The sequence below is a fragment of the Rissa tridactyla genome, chromosome 2 (assembly GCF_028500815.1).
Source record: "Rissa tridactyla isolate bRisTri1 chromosome 2, bRisTri1.patW.cur.20221130, whole genome shotgun sequence".
In the NCBI taxonomy this organism is placed as follows: Eukaryota; Metazoa; Chordata; class Aves; order Charadriiformes; family Laridae; genus Rissa; species Rissa tridactyla.
In genome coordinates this window covers 82,704,419-82,726,962 of record NC_071467.1, presented here as the reverse complement: position 1 = coordinate 82,726,962, position 22,544 = coordinate 82,704,419, and positions in this window count along the sequence as shown.

Genomic DNA, 22,544 nt, shown 5'->3' with positions numbered 1-22,544 from the left:
ATCAGGGTTTGACAGTTTAAGTCTTCCTATTTTAAGTATTTTATTCCAACACAGCTGGGGAGAAGGTACTGGAAAATAAATCTCATGGTTTTTAGAGGTTTTGATGAATTACTAGCTAAATTCAGTGCAAGGTTACAATTTGGCACAATCTGTGCCAAACAGTCTTCTTGTCAATTGGGGGCTTAATATATCTATTTTCATTCAAGTGATGAGAAGCAAAAAAATTTTGAAGAACTCAGTGATAAACTGCATTGTCAAATTCTTTTCACTATTACAGTTGAACAGACATTCACAAATTGCACTGTGGTAAACAAGTAAAGAATCAATATGTTGCTACCCTTCGTTACGATGTCACAAATGGGAACACCACTTGTATTACTTCATAACCAAATAAGGAGCTACTAGAAAATGTGTGTTTAAAGAAATGACCATGCCATAAAAGTGTATGCAGGAATTATTGAACAAGTCTGATTTGGATTTGCCCTTGTTCTGGGCCCTCTGTAGTTATGTACAGATAAGCAAAATTAATGTAAAACAGGAACAGTGGTATTTAACCTCTGAGACATGAATGATGACACGCAGTTTTCTGCAGTAGAGAAACAGGACTTATTCTAAGGAAAAAGAGCTGATCCGCCACTGATTGAAAACCTGTGTACATACTCTGAGAGGCAGCAGGCTTATTTTAGTAAGCCTCTTCAGCTTGTTCGTTATGCAGACACCTTTGTTTCTTTCCCTAGTAACCATTACCGTTATGCATTGCTCTGCTCAGAAATACAGGATCTGCATCAACGCAGATAAGCCAAGTTGAAAACTAAATGAAGTGGACTCACTTTTTGAAGATAAAGCACAGAGTTAACAGCACTGAAAACCAATATCAACATGATCAGAAGTGATGGCAACAAAATATTCCACAGTTTCCTGAAGGTTCATGTAAACAGTTACTGTCTCAAGTCTGACCACACCTTCTTGTGAAATAGTACAAATGGGAACCTAATATAATAAAGAATGGAAACCCTACATTTCAGTCAACTATTTCTTCATCTAATCCAGTGAAGACTAAACTCTTTTTAGATTTTGGGCCAAGTAGCATCAAAAGCTACGTATCATAACCTTCCAAAAATCTTTGAAGTGATACAGTCATATTGCTACGCTGTTACACCATAAATGAGAATTGTACAGTAACTTCTTAGAATAAGAAAGATATTCTGCAGGTAATGTTTACAGATACTAGGTATGACAGTGTGCACAGAGCTGACAGGGTGTGTCTGAGATCCCATGAATCGCTGACATTTTGCCAGTACAGCAAGTAATAGACTTGAGTAAGGATTTGAAATCTGTCCCTGAGTAGCACAACCCACTATGTCAAACTAGTTATTTTTAATGAGTTTGTGTGTTCTGCGTTATGCTAGACATTCCTTGTCATGCTACTGGATTCTTAATGCAATAGGAGAGAGGCTATTAATCTTAGTAATAAAATGTTTGAATACAGGATGTACAAAGTTACACGTAGCAGAAACCATACAGAAGTTAATGGGCCAAATTTATCACTGGCTTAATTCCATTCAAATCGCTGGAGATAAGCCAGGTCTCAGTCTGAGTTAATGACTTTTGTACTATGATAGTGAATTTCTGTCATACATATGACTTGGTATAATTTATTGTATTTGAAACAACAAATGGCATTCCCTGCTGAGTACACTATTGCTTATTGTCTCAGCTATTCATGTCAAAGACATTGAGATTATACGGAAGTGCTTTTCATCCATGTTCACAGTGACAAAGTGAATATCTGGTGAGTTAGAAAAGGGTATTGTTTATTGAACTATGAATTATGATTAATAGTAACCATTAGCCACATCAATTCTGTGAAAAACAGTACTCAAGATCATAGTTTTGTTAATAAAGTTTAAAAAAACAAACCACAGAACCAAAAAAAAAAAAATCCTTAGAAAAATGGAGCATAACTTTGTAAGAAGCACGGTCAGTTTATAAAGAATTAATGATCATATGCTCAACTTTTCCTGTTGCAAATAGTGATATATCATGGGAGAAATTTGCATTAAGTTAACGTAGGAGCAAAAGAGTTAAGGAGCTCCTTTTGCTAAGGAGCAAAACTCCTGCTTAATTACTTAATAAACAAGCATGAAAAAATTTCAAGTGGACTAAACACTTAGTGAACCTTTTGTGATAAGAGCTCTCTAGACTCTTTAGAGAATAAGAGAAACTTTCCCGTCTATTCTGCTGGAGGAAGAAAATTATGTGATTGTTTTTTACCCAACGAAATTTTCAAATATTCCTTTTCTGGACAACCTGTTCCAGTGTCTCACCACCCTCATCGTAAAAATATCTTCCTTATATTCAGTCTAAATCTACTCTCTTTCGACTTAAAGCCATTGCCCCTTGTCTTGTCACTACAGGTCCTGGTAAAAAGTCTTGTCTTTCCTATGAGCCTCCTTTAAGTACTGAAAGGCCACAAAAAGGTCTCCCTGGAGCCTTCTCTTCTCCAGGCTGAACAACACCAATCCTCTCAGCCTTTCTTCATAAGAGAGGTATTCCAGCCCTCCGATTGTTTTTGTGGCACTCCCTTAGACCTGCTCTAACAGGTCCTTGTCTTTCTTGTACTGAGGACTCCAGAGCTGGATGCAGTACTCCAGGTGGGGTTTCACAAGAATAGAGGGGCAGGATCAACTCCCCTGACCTGTCGGTTATGCTTCTTTTATGCAGGCCAGCATACAATTTGCTTTCTGAATTGCAAGTGCACATTGCTGGCTCATACAGAATTTTTCATCTGCCAATCCCCAAGTCCTTCTCTGCAGAGCTACTCTCAATCAGTTCTTCACCCAGTCTGTATAAATACCAGGGATTGCCCAAATCAGGTTCAGAACCTTGCATTTGGCCTTGTTGAACTTCATAAGATTTACATGGCCCCACTCCTCAAGCCTGTCAATGTCCCCCTAAATGGCATCTCTTCCCTCTAGTGAATCAACTGCACTACTCAACTTGTGTCACCTACAAACGTGATGAAGGTGCCCTCAATCCCACTATTTACGTCATTGATGAAGATATTAAATAGCATTGGTCACAGTAAACACCCTTGAGGGATACCACTCATTACTGGTTTCCATTTGGAAATTGAGACATTGATTATAACCCTCTGGATCAGGCCATACAGCCAATTCCTTATCCTTCAACAGTCTTTCCATCAAACCCGTATCTCCAATTTAGAGGCAAGAAAATTGTGTATGACTGTATCAGCGGCCTTAGAGAAGTCCAGGTAGGTCACATCTGTAGCTCTTCCCTTGTCTGGTGATGCAGTCACTCCATTGTAGAGGGCCACTAGATTAGCCAGGCACAATTTGTCCTTGGTGAAACCATCTTGGCTATTTCTAGTCACCTCCCTGTCTTCCATATGTTTCAACATGTCTTCCAGGAGGATCTGTTCCATGATGTTACCAGGTATGAAGGTGAGCCTGACCGGTTGGTAGTTCCCAGGATCCTCCTTATTATCCGTTTTAAAAATGGCTCAATATTGCCTTTTCTCTAGTCACTGGGGACTTCACCTGATTGCTGTGACTTTTCAAATATGATGTAGAGTCACTCAGCAGGCTTTTATGTATCCTGGAGTTTTGCACATCTCAGCACATGTATTCAAAAGATGCTCATGGAATTTGTCCTGAGAAAAAGAAAATGTGGGAAGCATTGTTCTTTTTCCTTGTCTGTGATGTGGTGTATTCGGTTATTAGTATTTTATCATAGATAAATTTTGTGAAAAAAGTTTTTATATATGAAAGGAATTCACATGTAGTGTCCTCTTTATTGGCATGTTCATGGGCAGTGTCACCAAAAACGCAGTCAAACATGCTCATAAACAAAGCTACTTTTTCGCTACACAGAACAAAACAATTATGTTTGCAAGAAATACAGGCAATGACCCTTTACTTAGTGAAGAGGCAACTCTGCTTCTTCAGCACTGCCAATCTAAATCTGCTCCCTAATGTTGCTTTCATGTATTTAATTACTAATTCAGCTCCACATCATTTCACCTCTCTTTGAAATTAAATTTTATGGAATTTTTATGAATATATTTTTGCCTTTTAAAAAATAATAGTTATTTTCTGTTAACCTGTTCAGTAAGAAATAACATCTAAGTTGAAAGTGCATTTCAGGGAAGATGCAGCTTCCATCAAGGATCAGATAAGACAATGTTAAATTACAGATAAAAATATGACCCAATGGTTGCAGGACAATCCATTATTGTTCTGGATGTCCTTTATAAAGACATTTTCAAAGGCACGAAACTGGTCAGTCTATTTTAATAAGGCCTATTGCACACTAATTCAGCTTTATTTCAGACAACTTAAAAACTACCCATTTTAATTTTATTGCAAGTAACCAGCTTCATTACTCAAAGCGTCTTGTGGCACTCTGGGTTTCTTTTGAAATCCAGCATGTTACACAGCCATCTGCTTTTGCAGGAAATGTGTGAGTTAATGCATTTTTGAAAAATAATTCTTACCCAGTGCAGACATTTGGCTATACTTTCCCTCTCCCATCCATCAGTGACCTCCTGCAGTGTGGCACAAATAATTTCCCAGCTTCTACTCCTGTTAAAGATATTTGAAGATATTGCTCTCTTGGGAGTTTCCTTACATGATACTTTAACTGGACTTTTTCCTTAAGAAAAAAACCAACACCCTATGTTTGTTAGCATGCAGTATCATGCCACATATCACCATGCCTTCATCATCACATGTGTCTTTGTAAAACAAGCAAAGGATTTATTCAGCAAGACTTAATGTCAGGGTCTTAACAGAAAGACTAAAGCCAAAGACTTATAAATATAAAAAGTAGTCTAATTATAAATAGATATTTATTGAGGTACTGATCTTTTTATGGTCAGAATTTAAACACGTAATTGACAATCAGGGGTTCATGGTGCTTTTGCTTGTGAACCTAGATAATCGTGTTGCTCTCTGGACTGGGTGGTCCTATTCATGGAATTATTCATGGTCCTATTGAGGTTCTCCCTCCAATAAATTCTTAGTGTCCCTCTTTAATTCTAATCCCAGCCACTTGCTTCCCACCTATACACATATAGGCATGGAGTTTCATGCATTTCATGCTTCTGTTGTGTCCACAAATTTAGGCTTTGGACACAGATACAATTGCATTTAATAGTTCTTCTAGGAGTTAAATGAATTACATACTATAAGGTGATTTCTTCTGTCACCATTTAGTCGGAGACCTACTGTTTCAGTTTCAACCATCCCCTACACTGAACTGCGACCGCAGTGCATTTATAATGGGTATTACATAAATTAATATTATACGGCTATTATCTGTTTTCTCTGAAGTGTCACCAGCTTCACAATGAAAACACACATAGATCATTCCTGATCAGTTTCATAACATGTTACCTAGCACATGATTATGAATCAGTGTTTCTTCTGTTGATGATTTCCATGTCACAATGCCTTTCTCCTTGTTCTCCCTCAAATACTATGAAAACAAGAAAGCACACTACATTTATAAGAGGTTTGAAGTAAAAGGTCTTGCTTTACTACTGCATGCAGCCTGAACTGCCCTGCTTCTGTATTTCAATTGAATCCAGTGGTCCTGAGAAATTGTAAGCTTGTCTTGTAGACAAGAAGTCATACATCTGTTCACAAAAGAGATTAAGACAAAAGGGAATGGTAGGATATTTTCAGCCTTGGCAATTCATCTGAGGTATTAGTGGAATCATCCTTAAAGAGCAGGTGATCATGCTAGCTTAGTTGTATTTAATCCCTCTGAGAGTCAGGATTTGGAAATATGCACATTCAAGTCCTTTCACTAAAGTCTGATCACAGACAGCAGACAGTTTCAGTTAGTAATGACCTGGCTTGCTTTTCAAACAAATTCTAGATAATAAAATCACTTCAAAACTACATGGCAAATGTATATATCAATACAGAGCTTAAGTTTATATTTAGAGTACTTATGTACATATGGAAACACTTATTAATTATTCAGAAACTTAACAGAAATTCCCATAAACTCCAAAATAATTCCGTCTTTCACTTATCAATTTCTACAGTTCTTTGTTAATATTTATTAGACAGTTCTGATGTCATTTGAAGAAAACTTAGAAAAACAGACTCATTGTTCTTGATGTAATTGATGTAAGCAAGTAAGAAACAATTTGCAAGGATTTTCATTAACCTACATTACTACAGGTACTTACATTTTAGATATACTTCAGGATCCCAAATTTCAAATACTAACCTTGTCTAACCAAAAAATAACCGGTCTTTTAAAAACACCTCTATTTATAATCCATCTCCCTTGTTTTTTCTTCCACCCAGTAAATACTTTAAAATTATCCGCATGCCGTGATTTCCTTCTTCACTGAATATAATTTTCTAAGTCAGATAATGTATGCACTATCCAATCTTACTTGTCCATAAAACTATCATAAACACATTTAAGCATCAACATATAAAAATGGCTTACCAAAAAATTAATGTCGAAGTAGTTTTGTGTTTAGTGCCAATGTCCTCACATACACTTAAAAAGAAGACTGAGCTCTCCCAGAAGACTATAAACACACTGTGTTTTTCTGTTACACAAACACACACACACACACGCGCGCATATATACAAGGCACAGACAGTAAGAGCTGTCGACTTCCATTCATTAATTTAAAAGTTGTTGTCTTCCAGTCATTAATTTAACAGTTGTATCAATTGCTTTCTCTAAAGTACTGCGTCCAGGATTTCCTTCTCAATTGAAAGGGCAGCAAAGGCTTAATTTCCTAATCATTGTGCCTTTTACCTAAGCAAGCAAATTCTAACACGATACAGTCTTTTATTTCAGGGAGAAATAAGGTTACTTTTCATGATCATAGAATAAAACAATAGAAAACATGCATACATTGGTAAATCTCAGACAGTGCCATTAGTACCAGTTTTATCTCTTACATTGTATTCATACATTTTTTATTCTTAATAGCACCAACAAGACTGGGAAGATTCCAAGTCTCTAGAAAGGCAGGCTGCCACTTGCTTATCTTCTAACCAAATAGTCAACATACTAGCTTATTTGAGGAAAGGAAAAGGGAAAAGGGAAAAGGGAAAAGGGAAAATGGAAAAGGGAAAAGGGAAAAGGGAAAAGGGAAAAGGGAAAAGAAAGAGAAAGAGAAAGCGGAGGGGAGGGGAGGGGAGGGAAGGCAAGGCAAGGCAAGGCAAGGCAAGGCAAGGCAAGGCGGCAAAAAAGGCATTGAATGCTTCCAGTTTTTCTTCATACCTATTAGTCAGATGACCATCTTCAACAAGTATCAGTCCAATATTTTCTTTAGACCTCCTCTTTCTATTAATACACTGTAAAAAGCCCTTCTTGTTATCTGAAATAATACTGGTCAGTTTTAACTTTAATTGAGCTTAGGCCTTTCATGTCTTCTCCCTGCATAAACAAAACACAAGTCTGTACTCTCCCTGCAAAGCCTGACCTCTGATTCCAGAGATCATACAGTTTCTTTTTTCCTCTTGAGTTCCAGGAGTAGTTTCCTGTTCAGCCAAGCTGGTCTTCTGCCTTCTGCTCCACTTGCTTGACTTACAACACAGTGGAATTGCCTGCCTGCTCCTGTGTTTCTAAAAGGTGGTTCTTAAAGACTGACGAGCACTCATGGACTCATAAGCCCTGAAAAGCAGATTCCCAGGGTAGTCTGCTAAATAGCTCCTTGAATAGCTTAAAGTACGCTCTCCTGAAGTCCAGGATAGCAACTCTGCTGTCCTTTTTTCTTATTACACTGAAAATTTTAAACTCAACCATTTCATGATCACCGTGGTCAAGGAAGCCACCTACCACTACACCCTTTACAAGTCCTTCTCTATTCACAAACAGCAAGTCTAGGAGGGCGTCTTTCCTAGTTGTCTCACTGAGAACCTGTGACAAGAAGTTATCTCCTACAAACTTCAAGAATTTACAAGACCTGCTTGTCACAGCAGTTTGATATTTACAGTTGATGTCTGGGAAGTTGAAATCTCCCATAAGAACAAGGTCTACTGATCCCAAAATTTCTCCTGATTGTCTATGGAATAACTCATCAGTGCTTACATCTTGGCTGAGTGATCAGTAGTAAACACTCACCACAGCATCTCCTTTGTTTTCCATCTCCCTAATCCTTACCCAGAGGCTCTCAACCACATCATCACTAACTGTAAGGGCTGTGCAATTAAACCTTTCCCTTAGACACAACACCTCCACCTCGTCTGTCCCACCTATCCCCCCTGAACGGACTGTAGCCCTCCATCCCAGCACCTGTGGGACTCATTCCACCAAGTCTTGCTAGTACCAATGGTATCATAGCTCTGGGAGCTGACCAATGTTTCCAGTTCATCCTATTTGTTTCTCACACCACATGTGTTGGTGTACAAGCATTTCAGATATGCTCCTGAGTCCTCCTTGCTCCCAGAAGCAGTGTAAATGTTCCCACTAGGATTCCCACACTGGCTATGCCATGCCAACCTTTGGCTTACCTACTGCTGTTGGTATCCCCATCCCCCATCAATTCTAGTTTAAAGCTCTCTCAATCAGTACTACCACCTTACACCCACAGACCCATTTTTCCCACTGGGACAAGTACATCCCATCAGGCCCCAACACACAATGTCTCTCTTACATGCTTTAAAAACCCCAAGTTTTTGTGGAGGCGCCAGTCATGGAGCCAAATATTAATATCCTGGGCTCGCCTGTTTCTTCCAAAGTCTCCCTCCCTTGCTGTGAGGATTGAGGAAAATCCTACCTGTACTCCCACATTTTTTATAATTTTTCACAGGGCTCTGAAATCTCTTTTAATTAACCTCGGACTTTTTGTTGCAATGTTATTTGTACCCACTTGAAAAATCAGAAATGTATCTGAAGGTTGAACTAGGTCTTCAGTGCTGTCGTAACATCCCTAATTCAGACTCCAGGGAGGCAGCAAACTTCCCTGAAAAGAGGGAATCACCAATGACCACAACTCACCATTGTTTCTTCTCAGCACTGATCTTAATGCAGATTTTGGTGTGAGAGGTTGGCCTCTCTGATCTTGGCAAGACTGCTTGCACAAGTTCCTCCTCTTTCTCATTATACACTTCATCTACTATACCGAGGGCCTCATACCTGTTCTGTAAGGGTATCTTAGAGGGCAACTTAGAAGGTAAGGAAGGGTTTCTCTTACCACTCCGTGCTGTAACTTTCTTTTACCCCTCCTTATCCCTTTTGAAACTGCCTTCCTCCTGGCACAAAGTAGATCAAGGGCCTGCCTCTGTAGTGGCCAAGCAGAGCAGTTCGTCAATCTGATTGCACCTCCTACAGTCTTGCTTGCAATCACTTTCCACCTCCAGGAATACCCGTTCACATGTCCCACAGCCGGAAACCTGGGTGGTCGCATGCTTGAACAGGAGCTCTGTCTGTGTGGCTGCATTGGTTCTACCAGGTGCTAGAAGCTCAGGAGAAGCAGGGGCCGCTGCTTTTTGTTGGGGGGTCACCATGCTGCCACATGTCTTCTTGCTGTCACGTGCCTGCCCACTGGGAAATATATATGCTCGTCTGTTGCAATGAGCTGGGTTGTTTGTTTTCACCCGCTTAAATCTCATGCGCTGCTGGGTGGAGGCTCTGCCCCTTTCTGTCTCTTCCAGTTGGCAGGTCCGGGGTCAGTTGCTCGGGGAACACCCCATGTTCAGACAAACCTCTACCTTTCCATGGGTAACCCTCCTCATGTGTCCTGCCACTGCTCGCAAGAAAAGTTAATGAGAAATTATAGGTTTTTCCAAAGAACAATTCACAGCAGGAGCAGAGGTGATACGATCAACACTTTCCAGAAGAGGTTCTGTTATTCTTTTGAGATGAAAAGGACTTGCACCCTTTATAGAGCCACCTGAAAATCGATATCTAAAACTAGACAGTTTGAACTCTCATTTCTGTCACTGTGTTTTCCTTCTGCATCACAATATAAATCTATTTAATATCAACAAAGATTGTAGTTCATTTAATTCATGTTTTTCTCAGTGATGAGCTATAAAGGCGAGCAAGCTACTAAGAATTCTTGACCTCTTTTAATACATGTATAAAGAAATGATTGAAATGCATAGTGCAGAAAGGCACATGACTTTGGATCTGTTTAGTAAACACACACAACCAATATAAACTTAGGTTTTCTGTTGAGAATTAGCACTTGTTTGCACATCATACAACCATACATCTCAACCATACTTTTACTCAGATGGTGGCCACTCCTTATACCAACCAATCTGGGAAACTAACACTAAGTAATAATCAACTTCTCTGATTGTCAACCTAGAGACACACGCCACTGTGAGAATTCATGTATCTTGCAGATAACTTACAGTACGTCCTACAAGAAAGAAAGAATAATCTGGAAAAAATAAAGGTGGGGTAAGGAGTACTTATAGATAGCTACCAAAGCTTTTCAATATATTTCTTTTCCAGTTTGGACAAAAAAACCAACCAAACCAAACCAAACAAAACAAAAGAAACTAATAAAGAAGGGGATCTGTTATATGACCCAAACAGATTCTTAGACTGAGACACTATTGAATTTCTGTTTTTTCTGGTTTTCTGTTTTGTTTTATGTATTTTTAAAAAAAAAAAAACCACAACATTTACTGTATTTTTTTAAATGTAAAAGTTGTTATCTGGTCAAAGGTAAGTCTACAGAATGTTTTCAACATCCCAGCTGGTATATTTGTTTAAACACTGCATGTACTTATCCATAGCAGATGTTCAGTCACATTCAACCCTGTTGCAGAAAAAAATCTGTTAGCACATTAATGAGGAAATTCATTTTATCTATGGAAACATATAGCTATATGTTTTGTTGTTGGTGTTTTGTTTTTTTTCAAATAGATGATATTGCCCTTTTTTTTGTGACAGTTTTCATTGAACAACTCCTAAATTCTCCATGTTTTTTTAGGAGTACTCTAAGAAGAGAACATCTGTGAAAGAGAGCTCTCCATTTCACAGAGGAACCATTCAGCCTCATTGGCAGAGTTCTGAAGGTTTAGTTTGCCGGTTAAATTTTCAGGTGCTTTCTTCACTGAGTGAGTTTTCTTCTGGTTTGATTTTGGTATGTGATATGCACATACTTCCTTCACTAACAGTGCTTATTTTGTTTAACTCTCTCTATTGAAGAAGACCAGTAAGTAATAAAATTAGTCTTTTTTTACTGCAGTAAGCAGTGGCTTCTGGTAAGACTCTCTGGGTGATGTTGAAGTGCAACCTTCATGTTCATCTAACCTTCATGTTCATATTTCAGAACATTTCTATTCTCATTGAAGTGTGTTGTTCTACAGTACTGTTACAAAAATTTAAGGAGGGAGGGCGGGCTGTAAAAGCTGAAGGAATATTATGGCTTTTTTCTAATGTGTATATACAAAAATCGCTAACTATATAATAGCAATAAAAACTTCACAGAACAACATAGTTAGTTCTCTTGAGGAATAAATGATCAACTGGACTTAATTATCTTTCCCAGAAAATTATACCAGAAAATTATACCCAAATAACAAGTAGTTTCATTATAAATAATACAGAAGTAGGAGCTAATTTGACTTTTTTGTAGCATGCAGCATATTTGACTCAAAATCATGTTAATTACATAATAGGATGTATTTTTAATTTGCTTAAAGACAGGTGTAACTTTTGGACATGCTTCTTCATTTGTTTCACGCATCTCTCAACTGCGGAACAATCCGTCATCTTCAAATTAAAGTCTATTACACATTGGTAGCTTTATCTGTGGATTAATTAATTCCAATTGCCAGGACTGTCGAGGACTATGCATTAGCAAAAATCAGAAATGATTGGATGACCACAGAAAAGATCTAACTTCTCGCTTGGGCTGTTTTCTGTGCTTATTGGGCAAAGGTATGAAAATAATTTACTAATATTTCACTGGGGAAGTAAGATGTGGGTAATGTTTACAAAAATCAGCACTTGAAACTAACTTGTCTTGCCAGAGATGTCTCTGATAACTAATTCTGTCCTTTCTTATTGCTTTTATAAATAGCATCCAAGAGTAGTCACTGATCTGATTCTTTCATTCTTTCCTAATGCCAGAATAAAATTGAAATTCAAAGATTTACTGCTTATATGGATGATAGCGTCTTTTTCAGAAACTTTCAGATTACACATTGGTTCATAAAACTAATCAAAACAAACCCAAACAAAACACTTTGCACCCCAAGACACCCCTCAGAATTCAAGAAGATGGAATTCTATCCTAGAATATCCCAGTTACATTTGTGTCTCAATGCTCTTCGCAGCAGAGCAAAAGTTAGTGTCCAGGTGTCTGACTATTTAGTACAGATCTTTTCTCCTACCTGTGTCCACACTAAGCTGCAAAGTGGTTTCCAGGTGGGTCATTCTCCACCTCCTCTGGACAGAGGCATTTAGAGGCTCAATTCAGTCTTTCACTGAGATACTTCTTGGTTTGCCTGTGAAAAGTCAAAGAAAAAAAAATCTCTGTGAAATCAGGAAAAACATTAACAGCATCACAAATAATCTCTTGCTTCTCCTTCTTTAACTTAAAATAGTAATGAGGTTTTACAATAAAAAACATTGTGCGCTTTCCCAAATTTTTGTGGAACAGATACTGCCAGGAGTGATAACATTTAGTCTACTGAAGAATTCAGTGTAATCTACACTGAATACTAATATGAACATACTTGTGATTCTTGCACAACAATTATAACTCACACTATGGTCTTAGCCTATTTCCAGGCTTATGTGAAGTATTTTCAATAAACAAATAAAAATACAATGGAAAGACAGTGTGAGTCTGATAGTAAGTGCATTCTTATAAGGAAATGTCACTTTTCTGTAGAAGACTAGAAAGAGGCAAAAGGTATCTTTCATGGTCATCTAAACACAGACCTCATAATTACCAACTGTTCAGTGAAGAAGGTGATTAAAAACAAAAAAACCTCACATCCAAAATGCACATTCCCCTCTCTCCGGATGCCTGTTAAACATTACTGAAAGACCATGCCTTGTAGCAGGACCGTTTAATCTTTTCCTTTGGAAGATTAACCTATAGGCATTTATTTCTGTTTTATTACAACATCTACACTGTGGGTGGTTGTAGCGTGTTTATGTAATATATGGATATTTCTCTTATGCATTTAGTGGCTGAAGAAGCACAAACTTCGTACCTGTCTACACTTATTATCAAAGTCAATCCAATGCAACACACCACTTCAGGCTACTCTAAATTATGTGTGGTAATGTTTTTTTGCGTGATGGTTTAAGCTTGTGTTGTGTATTTTTATCAAGCAACCAGTCTGTTTTCTTTGTACCTTGTTGACACAGACGTTTGGGAAAAGGCTTAGATTATCTGTGGACATAGAATCCCTGTGGCTCACTCAAACAAGGCAGTAATATTAACGAGAAACTTCTTTGTCTAACAAGAAGCATGGATAATCTTCTTTAGCACTACGACTGAAATGACATTTGAACTACTTTGCTCTCTACAACTGGTATATTTTTCAGCACCATTAAGAGAACCTTCTCAGTGTAAAAGTATATCTATTCTATCCCCTGAAATTGGAGCCTACATATTTAATCATAGAATCATAGAATTGTTAGGGTTGGAAGGGACCTTAAAGATCACCTAGTTCCAACCCCCCTGCCATGGGCAGGGACACCTCCCACTAGATCAGGTTGCTCAGAGCCCCATCCAGCCTGACCTTAACAACTTCCAGGGATGGGGCTTCCACCACCTCTCTGGGCAACCTCTTCCAGTGTCTCACCACCCTCATGGTCAAGAACTTCTCCCTAATGTCCAGTCTGAATCGTCCCATCTCTAGTTTTAATCCATTCCCTCTAGTCCTACCATTACCTGACATCCTAAAAAGTCCCTCACCAGCTGTCTTGTAGACCCCCTTAAGATACTGGTAGGCCACTATAAGGTCTCCTCGGAGCCTTCTTTTCTCCAGACTAAGCAACCCCAACTCTCTCAGTCTGTCCTCATAGGAGAGGTGCTCCTGCCCTCTGATCATCCTCGTGGCCCTTCTCTGGACATGTTCCAGCACGTCCATTTCTCTGGAGGCACCAGTTCTTGCACCACACTGAGCAAGTTATCTCAGTACAACTACTTGGATATTATAAGGCAAACTAAAGAGCTAATACTGGGAATCTCACCACTGCATGTAAACTCATCCCTGTCTTCCACTTTCATTCAAGTCTGAAAAAGATGTCTTTGTGATACAGTCAGCCACCCAGTACGATAATTTCAAAGAAAACTTTAACAGGACTTCAAAACAATGATCATTTGAGGAGGTGAGCTCTTCAGGTACTGTTTGTGATTGGTTCCATCTCACTTAAACTCTGGAAGACACCATGGGCTTGCTCAACAAGTCTTTTTCCACCTCAGTTTTGTGTTCAGTGTAACGAAAGCAAGAAAAGCCTGGCATACTGTGTGCACAAACTCGGAAATTCTGATTTTGCCTTATAAGGAGTAATGCTATTTTGTTATCTTACTGCAGTTTATACATTTGTCCTTTAGAGAAATACTCACCTATTCTCTAATACTCACATATTCTTAGATGGCCCCATATTTTGTCCCCTATCATGTTAGGGCATATTTTTTTCCAGCTGTTGACAGTTTTTTGTTTTTTTTTTTTTATTTCTTGCCACTTATTAACTTTTCATCTCCTTAGTAGTTGGCTGTAAAATCGAACATCACAACGCTGACCTCTTAGGTTACCATTAGCAGATCCGTTTACTTCCATTTCTTAAGAACTTTTTATACCACTAAAACCGTTCAAAACCCCTTTGAACTGTTTTGGCAATTCATTTCAGAAACTTTTGAATCCAAGGTACCAAGTGTTCTCCTTCTAAAGATTCTCACTGCTTCTTCTGCACTGTTTCTGTTAAACCTCTTTTAACACTGGGTTTACAACAATATTCCGGCTTTCCTATACATTTGCCTTTGTATATTTTGTACTCCTTTTACTCATTTTTGTTTATTATTAGCCTAACTTGTAGTTAAATTCCTTTTTTGTAGTCACATCATAATTTCTACTTTTAATTCGTTCGTAACCAACCCAGGCAGGCATTGTTTTTGCATTGTCACAACAGGTCCTTGGCCTCTCTCATGATTGTATTATGGTCTCAAATTGAGACTTCCATTTTGACTGCAGAAGAGTCTTGATGAACTTTGCTTTTCAAGATGCCTTATAGTTATTTTTAAATTATCCTCTTTTTCTTTATATGTGGAGTTGTTCCTTTGGTCTTTTATGTTAACTTCACTTTTTCCAGTTTGTATCAGTATCTTCAGTAGTACCTGAGATTACCAGACATAATCCTGCATTTCTCAGATATTTTTTGGTGCCCCTGAGAGTTAATTTGTTTCATCTGTTTCCTTATTGTGGCAAATCTCTCTTTTCTCCTTAGTACTGTATTTAAGCAAGTCAGCCAATATGCAATAAATTCCCCATATTTTTTTTTATTTATTTATTTCTTGGACTATCAACAGGTATATGATCAGTCTGATTAACAGCAAAGAAAATACTGCATATCATTCTGTGAATATTGCTATGTGGAAGGATGGTGGTATAATGTCGTAACATTTAACTACCTATTGTGTTATGAAGATACATTACTTTTTTCCTTACTATTACAATCTCCCAGGATATCTGCAGTCATGACAGAGAAACTAACTGCTCGCTACAGAATGTATCTTTTATTCCATTATCTATATTTGGTGAGTACATATTCATGGATGAAGTTGATATTTTTGCAAATGTTTTTTATCCCTAGACAACAGATTGACCACCAGTGAATTCAGAACAGCAATTGCCTATGATTTGACACACCTCTTCCAATATTTTTTTTCTTGATTGACATTTTCCCTACTATAAAATAGTGAGGTTTTGCTGTCTGTAAAAGACCCAATTCCTGAACATTTCCTGTACTACTGCCATATGTACAGAATGCTTTCTGGTTGTTCTACTACTCAGGAGCTAACTTGAGTTAAAGGACTACAAAGTATTCAGTTTTCACATATTAGCATTTGTGTTTTTCCAAAGCTGAACAACTCTGCTTATTAAAAATTAAAGATGAATAATCCTATGATTCATTCTGCAGTCTTGGTAAACAGTAGATTTATCTTCAGATTTGTCACTGAGCTTCAGAGTCCTCAGCTTAGGAAACCCTACTGGCTTAATATAAGTCTGCTTGGTTGTTTTTCCAAAATAGAATAATGGGGCAAAGTAAGATCACTTCTGGAATTATATATACTACTGGTGTCCTCAATGTCAAAACATCTGAATTTTATATCTCTAAGTGTTGTGCAGAAGAAGACCTCAGTTAACTTACCCTTTATCATTCTTTCATATAGCAAGTTTACATAACAGCTCTCTGATTCATTTACAAAACAGCAAATGTACAGACCCCATCTCCCACTGAAACAAAACTGAGTTATACCTCTGAATCACTGAATTATCACAGCATATTTTGTTTGCATGCATGGGTTTGTGATAGAACAGACTGGGGAAAAAAAAAAAAGGCATTTGGAATACATAACCAAAATAAATTAGCCCGTCATTTCAACTATGACCTATAAATTTTTCATCTACAAAATAGTTGACATTCCATTTCAAGCATTAGATATACCATTTCTAACCAAAGTTACACACAAAATTCATTCAGAACTACTGATTCAACCATCAACCTGCCAGAAAGCAACAAAAATTTAAGTGCTTCCATGGACTTCTATTTCTAAGTATTTGACTACTTTCTAAACATTTCACAAGATCTTTGAACTTAGTCTTCTTTCCTTCTTATTATTTATGATTGATTCAATGCCTAGAAAACATTTTCACTTTCCTTTACCAAAATATTTACAGAATGGTTAAATAGCAAAATATGTCCTATGCCATATATATGATGTGCCAAACATCATCTGACAATTGTTAATGTTGTAACTCATTTCCTGAAGGCATCTTTTTCCCAATATACTTGTAGAAGCCCCTCTTGTTACCTTTCATGTCCCTTGCCAGATTCAGGTTCAGGTGGGGTTTGACTTTCTAAACCTATCAGACTTTTAGAGTGACTTTACATTCCTTCTGGGTCACCAAATGCTTCTTCCAGCTTCTCTACACTACCTTCTTTTTCATATTTGATTATTTTAATGAGCTCCATGCAAGCCTTATGCCATCTTTGCTTGATTTTCTTTTTCTCAGGATGGACCATTCTTGAGTTTGGAGGAGGTAACCCTTGAAAACCAACTGTCTCTCCTGGACACCTCTTCTCTCCACAATTGTATTACACGAGATTCTTCCAAGCAGGTCCCCTAAGAGGCATGGGTCTACTCTTCTGAAGCTCAAGGCTGTGATCCTACTTTTTGCCTTTGTTTCCTGCCACCCACCCTCCCCTGTCCCAGGATTTTGAACTCCACCATCTCATAAGCACAGCAGCCAAGGCTGCCCCAACCTTCTGATTTCCCACCAGTACTTCCTTTCTGTAAGTATCAGGTCCAGAAAAGCACCTCTTATCATCTGCTCCTCAATCATCTATGCTGGCAAGTTGTCATCAAAATACCCACCACAACACTACCTGTGTTGTTTTGCCCACTAATCCTGAGCTCTTAAGTGGCTTATCATCCAAACCAAGGTAGATCTCTATGCATTCCCACTGCTCATTCACATAAAAGCGAATCCCCATCCTTGCTTTCGCAGACTGTCCTTCCTAAAAAAACTATATCCACTCAATGCAGCACTCCAGTTGTGTGACCTACACCACCACATCTCTTTCATCTCAAAGCAACCATAGCACACAGATCTCCAGTCTCTTCTATTTGTTCCCCATGCTTCATGCCTTAGTGTGTGGAACTTCAGAAAGGAAACCAGTCATGTACCCGTTTCCAACTCCTCCTTCACATCAAAGCTCTAAGATTCCTTGAGCTGCTACAGGACTATCTTAATCAAAATTCATTTGCAGATGTACAGATAAGACCATTGATAGAGGAGCACCAATAGGAAAAGTTAACATATTTGGCCTGTTGAAGCATCTCTTCATTCCTCCCATCTCTACCCAAATGCTTTTGGAAACAGGTTAGTTTTTTTTTTTCTTTTTCCCTAGGACAGGGCAGGATATTACCCCTGTGGATCTCTGAATGATCATTTGGTGAGAAGGTAGGTCATGTAGGTGGGGGTGCTAATGTTCATCACTGTGAGTAGAAAATACTCTTTTTACCTCTTAACCCTCCATGAGAAAAAGAATGCAGGTTCATCATAGGAATGATTGGATTCAAGTCCAAAGAGGAAAGGGGCCAATTTTAGCAGAATTGATTGCAAAGAGTGAATATTTTCTTTATAAAGTTATGAAAGGTGTTTTTTTCCCTCCAGATTTTTTCACAGTACATAACCATTTTCCTCAGAACTATTTGAAATCTCCAAATATCTGACTTATTGGGGAGAGGGGAAAGGGAAAAAATATTTCTAAAAATAACATAAAAAAAAGAACTGTATCAAAGCCTGAGTGTGATCTGAAATTATAACAATTCAAACTAAGCTTTATTTCCTTAGTTTTTTTCCCTGAACTCCAGATTTAGTTTAAACCTGTGTTTTGACAAGACTAACTTCATCGGTCATTTCCTCACAACTCTTTTTTCTTTTCTGACTTAATTCCATCTGCCTTTTTTTCCATTCATTGCTATCCTTCCTTGCACCTAATTTCCACATGAAAATTCTTAAATACTTGCATTTATAAAAAATATTTATTCATTATTCAAAAGAATTCACCTGGGGAATATTTCACCTCTAACACATCACCTATTACATTTTTTTTCTGAGGACTTTTATCATAGTCCATATATTCCAATCATCTCTACATCCTAGCTGATTTGAGTGTCTCTGTGAGAAAGTTTATTTTTTTTGTAAAAATTATGCAGATTTAAACCAATAACTTGTTATGCAGTTCCAAGAGAAATAATAGACAGAGTAATTTCTTCTCTACCCAAGCATAATTAGAATGTCTTACTGCAGTGCTGAAGAAATTCAGACTATTATGTGCCACAGTTAAAGCTTATTTATTTGGCAAAAAATCCTACACCTGAAACCTTCCCTTAAAGTCAGTATATGTTAGGTGTGACAAAAACGTGTTGACAGATTATTGTCACATTTATTCTATAACTTCTAGAATATAGAATAAATCCTGTAATTTACTTCCTCTTTTTGTAGAGTTTGATGTTCTCTGGCATGGCTAGCACAAATTTCCAGTCATTAGGGGCGAAAAGCTAATTATGTTTATCTGCAAAGTATCATAGGAGTCTGAATACAAGAAAAGGGTGTGTTTTGGCAATTTTATTTGTACTAAGAACTTTTATTCTGTATATTTCTCTGGAGCTGACAGAACTATTCAGGTGTACAGTACAATACAACCTGGTTGGAAAAAAAGAATGTAAAATAAAATTTTAATTTCTCAAAGTGGGACATATTTTGTACAGATATATTTCTATGTACTTTTACCAAGATTAAAAAAAAAAAAAGTGCACATTAAATATGTAAAATTATGTAGCTAAGATTCTTCTTTATCCTTCAAAGAAACAGCAAGCTCTTTACTACAAATACTCTTCCTTTCTTTATGGAGACCTGTGAAGGCTTATGGCTCATCATTATTGCCAATATAATGATGTTGTAAAAACAATATTGTATCCAGTAAGGAACCACATTTCACCATCCTCTCTCTAAGATCCACATATTCCTATCAACACCTATGTATTTATACAGCTACAATACACTTATGAATCTTCTGAATGAACTTCACAGACATTCACTGTTCAATTACATTTCTAACCAAAATATTTTCTTTTTCAATTTTGCTAAAATACATTCTATGGTTTTATATTAAATCTCATCTCTTTGTTACAGTTACCATTTCAGTTCTTAGTATTAATTCTGTCAATGAGTAGACTATGTTAAAGAAAAAATGCAGACAAAGCAAACTGCAAGCTCTTCATAACTTTAAATGTAAACTGGTGCTCATTGACCAGCTATCCAATTTATCTTCTCTGGTGCAATACATTGCTAATGACAACTTTATTTACTTTTTCTTGGATTTAGAAAGCTTCTGATTTAAATAAAGGTCATTTGGCTGATGCTGTAAAACACAATTCTGTGTGCATCATTTACAGTACTGTTCTGTGGGTCATTGCTGTTCACAGTAGCATGATTTATGAATGTACATTAAGCTTTAGTTTCTTCATTAGCTTCTCATTACTTTTTACTACTAGTTCTGGAATTTGTTATTCCCTACATCATTGTTGCAACTCAGTATTTGCTCTGAGTTTGCTCTGAGTATGTTCTAACAGCATACTCCGTCAACGAAGGTCTGTAATTTACTTCAACACTCTAGATAAGATATTCTACCAAGGTACTCTGGTAATAATTTCTAGTACTGCCTCTGGTGACATTGTCTACCATTGACTTATAGGTGCCATACTAGTATCACTTTTCTTTTCTCTAGACAACTAGTAACCATCTAACAGATCAAAATATTTCCTAGACTTTGCCATTATTGTTTTAATAAGTAACTCTAAGGTGCCTTTGAAAAAGGTTGATCACTAGAACATGTGCTTTTTCTTTATTCATCCGCAGAAACAGCATTACACATTAGTTTGAACTATACCGTTAATACAACAATGAATTTTCTATTTAAACATATGTTGCAGTTCATTAGCAGGATTTCCTCAATCCCTGTTACCCTGTAACTGTCCAGAATAGTATGTTATATGCTTATGTACATGTAGATCTTTGTCCATTAAGCACAACGAACTATTTTCTACAGGACAACTGCAATGATTTATAGAGGTATAGACTTTTTTAATTTTTTTACTTTTTCCCTCTTGGGCTGAAATAAATACCAGCAGGAGTTTATTTTACATATTTACTATTCTCATTATTTCTTTGGTAACTAAACCTGGACTTAGATGACTAATATGGCTAATATTTTACATCTGATCTTGAAACAATTTACAGGTATTTTTTTAATTTAGGTAAATTCATTTCACATAGACCATGCAAAACTGTTAATAAGCTCTATTTGCAAGAGTTAGTGCAGGAATAGTGCTTGAGAATTTTTGCTTAAGAGTATCAAGTGCAGGACAGTTGAGTCTGAAACCTTACTTCCTTTCTTTTCCAAGGCAGATTTCCCAATGTGTTGTGAAAGTCAGAAGAAAATATTCTAAAATCAAAGCAGGAATGTTAATATAAGGAGTAAGTGCAGGAAGACAACACATATCCTAACACACCCATCTACAAAGTACATTATGAAAACAACATCCTGAAATTTCATTTATAAGATGGATTTTAGTTTCAGCTAGTTCACACGGTAAAAACTGAAAGCGACTGAGCAAGTCCTGCAGACTCACCTATAGATGAATTATTTAGTTGCTCAATGTCATGCACCTCAGTGTTCACTTACTTTGTGAACCTTACCTCACTACTAGGACCATACTGTGGAAATGGCCAAAATGGCCAAAAATATGGCATTATTCACACATTAAAGAAAGGTATAAAATCAAAAGGCTTCTAAGGTAGAATACAGACGCAGCTGCCACGCGAAGAATGCAACATCTGCGATTCCCTGTACAATATTGCTTGCAAAGCTACACGGGGGATGGAACGGAATGTGACCATTCCATGGCCTTGCCCTGTGACGTATAGCAGATATGGGAACGAGGTGGTACTATGAAACAGATAAGCTGCTTATTTGCTACCCTGAGCCAACGTTTTGTCAAATTTTGATGAAATGCTGTCCTTTGTGCAAACTTTGCTCGTTATAATGTCATTATAATACCAAAACACACCTCCATCCTGCAGGCTACCTGCCTGCAAGGTGCGACCACTCCTCCTTGGGTCTGCACCCTGAATTTTTCGTAAACTATACCTTTAAATGTGAAGCAAGAGAATTTTACACCAATCATAATAAAAGTATTTATGACTAAAGTCACTCAAACTCCACCTTGAAGGTAAAAAATAGTATAAAAATAGCCCAAGAAAGGGGGGATATCAGTTAAGACACCATCGTGAACAAGTCAAGGAGGACTCCATCACAGACTGCCTTTGACTTCCGGGACCAGTCGACGAGCTAAGCCTTTCTTCCCCCCAATGCTCAGTCCTTCCCCCCTGAGATGCTGTAGCTATAACTCTGCTACCAGAGGCTTTTGTGAAAAAAGGTGATTAAGTGGCAGAACAGTTCACTTATAACATGTGAAACTTGCCTGTTACTGGGAAATCCTCAAATTACCTGTAAAATTGTCAGCGAAGGACTCCCTAATCTTTTTTTGACAGAGTCAAGCATCTGACCCATAAACTGTAAGAAGTCTGGCAAATGACATCTTGCTTCTAAAATGATTGGTGCTATTTTAAAAATATGACTAAGGTTAGGTCTCACCTGATGGTCTTGTCTGCTGGCTTTACCTCTCCAGCTAAGCTTCATGGAATCTGAAAAATCACCTGTAGAGGTAAAACATGGTATAATCTGCACAAAGGAATTTTGTT